This window comes from Orycteropus afer, unplaced genomic scaffold (genome assembly GCF_000298275.1).
Source record: "Orycteropus afer afer isolate SDZICR_OR568_19922 unplaced genomic scaffold, OryAfe1.0 scaffold00007, whole genome shotgun sequence".
NCBI classification, from domain to species: domain Eukaryota; kingdom Metazoa; phylum Chordata; class Mammalia; order Tubulidentata; family Orycteropodidae; genus Orycteropus; species Orycteropus afer.
This window is the reverse complement of record NW_006921594.1, coordinates 9,266,284-9,272,126: the sequence shown is the minus strand read 5'-3', so window position 1 is coordinate 9,272,126 and position 5,843 is coordinate 9,266,284.

The following is a 5,843-nucleotide window of genomic DNA, read 5'->3' as shown; positions in this document are numbered from 1 at the left end:
TTTATTTATTTTGTCATTTTGTTCTTATACAGTCTTCCCAAACTCTTCTAGGATTTTGTCTGTGTTTTCCTTAATTTTATCCATGTTTTCCTTGCCCTGTCTCTCAATCCATTAAAGGTACCTAAATATAATTCTTTTGAATTCCTTAGTTCCAATGCTGCTTCTTCTCAGGGATTTTCTGGGTTGATATCCTGGTCCATTGTTTCTACTACTTTACCTTGCTTGTTTGTGTGGACTGTGATGGTCTGTTGTCTCTGAGACACTGTGACATCATTGTATTTATATTTAGTTGGTGATTGTATGTTGGTGTGATTTGCCCAAGATTTTTTTTCTTTGTTTTGTTTTGATATATCTTAGTAAAGAGTGTACTGTGCTCTTCTATTCTCTAGTTGACAGCACTTATGCACTTACCACCTGTCTTCTCATGGTTGTGATTGAGAATAAGAGTCAGTGCACAGATGTCTGTTAGCTGTCTGTGAAGAATAGTTAAGAGTGAGTCAGGGTTGTGTTGGCTATTGTCTATCATTGGCCAGTTGATGCAGAAGCAAATGGTAGCCCTCACTCATTAGGTGTGGCTGCAGGAGGTGCACATATGGATGGAACATATGGCCACAGTTGCTGTCTCTCACTAAGTTAGACAAAAGCAACAACAACAACAATAAACACCAAAGAATTAAAAACAAAAGAAAAGAAAATGTGTGCTTCATAAACCCATTGTTATTGACTGAACTAAAAAAAACAAAAAACAAACAAAAAAAATAGGAAAGGCAATAAATTAGAAGAAATATTTAAGGAAATATTTTTTAAAATAAAAGAAATATAAATAGAAAAATAGAAAAAAAAACACAATATCTGTGGAGAGGGGAATAAGAGCAATGAGCTAGAATAAAAGAATAATAGAGAAAAAAAATGAGACAAATGCAGAAAGAAAAACAAGGGATGGGAAGAACCAAAGGAAAGAAAAAAGGTGAGAACCAGGACAATGGAGGAGAAAAAAAAAACAAAAAACTAAAACCTGGATAGTTAGAAAATAAATAAAATAATTTAAATAAATAAGACAAATAAGAATAATATATAAGCAAACAAGGAAAAAACAAACAAAGAATGGGGGGGGCGGGGAAGGCTCCATTGTGTGGAGGTATAAAAGTAACAAGGAGACAATTGCACATGTCCAATTTTAAGTCTCCAGTGTGATGTGCTGTCCTCATCAAGGACCTATTCTTAGGTTGCTGGTATCTGAATGCTGCTATTTTAAATATCCAAAATGACCACACCACTTGTAAATATTCAAAATGGCTGCACCCTCTGGGCAGCCAAAAGTCCACAGCTCAGTTTGTCTGCTTCTTTGCTGTTTCCCTTTTCATGTCAGTCACCCATGCAGTTGTTCATGCAACCCTTGGCAAGCAGGGCTGAGTTTTAGGTTACTGGCCCAGGTCCTAACACTACTTGTAAATATTCAAGCTGGCCACACTGTCAGAATAGCTGAGAGTCTGCATCTCCATTTGTTTCCTTATTCACTCTTTTCATTCAGGATCTTCTACTAGTTAGTATGTAATCCACTTCTGTATCCTTCCTTTCAGAGCTCAGAGTTCCAGGATTATCTTCTGTATTTGTGTCAACTGATTTCTCTTTTCTTTGTTGAATAGGGTCTGTGTGGCTTGTCTGTCTATTCCATCATCTTACCAGAAGTCCTCTCCCTCCTTTGATTTATCCAAGATATTAACAGAAAAGAATCATTCTTTTTGTTGCTATATTAAGTTACAAATTAAACCACTGAAATTCAAAATGTCATTGAGTATGTTAATTTATCCTGTCCATAGACCTATTTTTAAAAGTGAAATAAATGTAATGTTTGCAAGATGGGAGGTAAGATCACACTAATTAAGGGACATATATTTTCTGTCTACTGTTCCTCTCCTTCTATATACCTATTAAATATCATTGTTTGCCATATTTCTCCCTCTGTATGCTTGTCTTTGGCTGGGTTCTCTAGAAGACTAAGACCAGTGAAATAGAGAGAGAGAGAAAGAGAGAGAGATGGACAGAGAGGTCAAAGAATGACAGATTTGATGGAAGATTAAGAGAGAGAGCAGAGAGCTTTACCAGAACATGCATATATATTGGATACAGGTCACATATCTAAGGAAACTCCCTTTTCAACTGATTGGTTGCTCACATCAGATCACAAAACGGAGGATTATTATATGATATCTGCCAAACCACTGAGAATCATGGGCTAGAGAGCTGACACATAACACTAACCATCACAATACTTATGGCTCTCATATCTATAGACTGATGTACTAGGTCTCATATTTATATTTCAGCTTGTATATTAGTGCCTAAGACATTTGACTGCTAACCGGAAGGCTGGTGGTTCAAACCCACCAGCCATCCTTGGAAGGAAGATTGGGCAATCTACTTCTGTAGTGATATTGCCTCAGAAACCCAAGAAGGGGGCACTATGAGTCGGATCTGACTTGACAGCAATAAGTTTGGGTTTGTTTTTTTTTTTTTTTTGGTCTTCTATATTATTGACAGGGAGCTCTGGTAGCATAGTGCATAAGGCACTTGACCGCTAACCAGAAGGCTGGCGGTTCAAACCCACCAGTCACTCCTTGGAAGAAAGGTGGGGAAATCTACTTCCATAGTGATACTGCCTTGGAAACCCAAAGAGGGGTCGCTATGAGTCAGTTCTGACTCGATGGCAAATAATAACAACAACAACATATTATTGACATAGAATCCTCAAATTAATATATACAAATAGATTTCCACTCCAACCACTTCCTTTTGTACATTTTCAACTATTCCTCCTTGTCCTTGTCTGTTACTACTACTCACCTTAATTCTAGCAACATGTTTCTCATTGACTTCTTGCCTCAAGTCAATCAAACTATCAATCAGTCATCAATCACATTAGCTACAAATCATCTTTACAAATACCCAAATGTTATTATGCCACTCATCTTGTCAAAGTCAAGTCCAAGATGCTCACTGATGCTTGTAGAGTTATTTTATATAGTCCCTTCCTTAATTCTTTTATATTTATTAAGATTAAGGTATTCTGGGAGTACAGTGGTTAAAACATTGGGCTGCTAAACCAAAAGTCAACATACCAATCCACCAGCTGCTCTGTAGAAGAAAGATAACTCAATCTGCTTCTGTAAAGATTTGCAGCCTAGGAAACCCTATCAGGCAGTTGTACTCTGTCCGTAAGGGTTGCAATGAGTTGTAATCAACTCAATGGGAGTGGGTTTGTTTTTGCTTTGGTTTATCAAGATTACAACAAAGTATGCTACCAACTTTATTGCAATGAATTAATACTTCTTTTTATTAAAAATAATTACTATCCTTTCTCTTTCTCTTTCCCTTGAAAAGTCTTCGCAAAGCTTTGGTTGCAAAGCCTGAAATGACATCTATTTTTACCTTTATCATGTAAAAAAAATTATGACACCAAAAATTCTTATGAAAATAAGTTCCCTTTTGGTATGTGGAAAGTTCTCAAAATAGAATTGAAAATGTAAAAGGAGAGCTTATTGCAAAATAGAGTGGAAAGAGAATAAAATTCATGAAATGAAATTAGAGGACATTTTCATATATTAGGTCTAGTTGTTTCCAAAAAAACTGCAAATTCTAGCTCAAAAATAGAAACTTGAGCCAAAAAAAAGCTTGTCTACATTATCTTCCAAAACTACATAAAAATAAAGTGTTTGATTTAAATAAGATAAAAATCCCTTCTGAGTTCCTCCTTCCCCTAAGATTGCAGTAGCCGAAGACAAGGTACTATTACCATGGCTTTTGGAACTATTCAAAACTAGTAAGTAGAGTCCAGATGAAGAGGAATTGGCATCTGAACCCAAAAGTTTCTGGATGGTCAATAATAAGGTGTTCATGGGCTGAACGTCACTAAGGCTGCACATGTTATCACAATATACCTTGTCCAACCAAAATCTAATCTTAAAGGAGATAGTTCTACCCATTTGAGGCACTCTCATTGACACTTTATAAAACCTTTTGTAGTGGTATAGTGTTAACGTCATCGTATGACAGTTTGACCTGCCCAAACCAAAACAAGATAATCTAAAATAAATGCTGATGACACTCATATTCTCATACAAACATTATTGATACAAGTTGCCTTCACTGAAATTTGCTTTGGAAAGTGGTCAAACCAATGATAAACGTGTTTATGAATTTTTTTTTTTTTTCACCTTTAGAAGAGAGAAAAGAGATCAGTGTCATTTTGGAAGAGATGATGATTGTTGACCATGAGGTGAGTCTGCTAGGCAGATTTTACCAAAGAGGCATCAATTTCCAACTTACTTTGTTGGAGGAAGCCTTCAATGAAATTCTTCATTCTTACCCTAGGAATGACCCAAGGCTAGTGAGGCAGACATTTGGAGGTTATTTTCAAAGTCTGGCAACTCTGAAGGAGTTTTGGGGCCATAGTGCCTAAGGCATTTGACTCCTAACTAGAAGGCTGGCGGTTAAAACTCACCAGCCCCTCCTCAGAAGGAAGATTGGGTAATCTACTTCCATAGAGATATCTCCTCAGAAACCCAAGGCAGGGGGTTTACTCTGAGTCAAGTTGGCTTGATGACAATGAGTTTGGTTTTTTCTTTTGACAACTATGAAAGTGAGTGACGGGTAAGATTAGCAGCAGAAATATGAAAGTATGCTACATCAGGAAATAGCTCAGAAACAATAATATAAAGGGATGAGAGTAGGGTAGAGATATAATATTTGAATTATGCTGCTAGTCCCTGACTTCTTAGCAATTAAACTCAGACCAAACATTGTTACTCTTTAAAAGAGGCAGTAATCTGGGCAAAGACTCAGCTATAGAAAGATTAGCGGCAGTGTTGGATTTATTTTTAAAATAAAGAGCAGTTGATTCTGGGAAGATGACAGCATTGGCAGCAGAGATTTTAATCTCTACAAACCCCACACTGAAGTAGAATAAGCTAGGTAGCAAAAAAAAAAAAAAAAGACAAAATGACAATGACTCATAGGCTGAAGTTTTGATTCTGATCATGTTTGCTTATCTTCTATATCTTCTTGCAGGTAATCCCCTCACACACACACACACACACACACACACACTATGAACGAATATACACTCAACTACCTGATGGTCTGAGAGCAACCAGAAGCAGGCATATAATGGAGGAGAGCCAACAAATTGCAGAATGTGGTGCTTGGAATTCTTCAAGAGCAGGTGCTACAATGCATCTTTGTTCAATTTGGTAATTAGACTTTAGTAGGCATTCAGGATATGTTTAGAAGGGATGGTTGGAGAGAATGTCATAGAGACATTAAAGCAATTTATCTAGCCCCTCTGAGCTTCAATTTCCTCATCAACTAATGTTATATAAAATTACACTGCAACTTACAAAATAATTTCATATGTGCTATTTCAATTGATCTTCTTAACATTTCTATGAAGTAGGTATTATTATCCTCATTTTACACCTGAAGAAATGAGCCCTGAGTTGCCCAAAGTTACATAGCAAATAAGTAGCCAAATTAATAATCTAACTCAAGTCTTCAAAGTCCTTGTTCCTGTGCTGTTTCCACTATAACCAAACCAAAAACCAAATGCACTGCCATTGAGTTGATTCCTCTCATAGTGACCCCTTTTGGGTTTCAGAAGTAGTAAATCTTTACAGAAGTAGACTGCCCAGTCTTCTTTCCATACAGTGGCTGGTGGGATTGAACTGCCAACCGCTGGTTAGCAGTCAAATGCCTTAGGCACTATGCCACCATAGTACACAAAATTGAAGCATGCCTAGACATATCATGCTTAAATTGCTGAAAACCAAAGATAAAATACTTTTGTC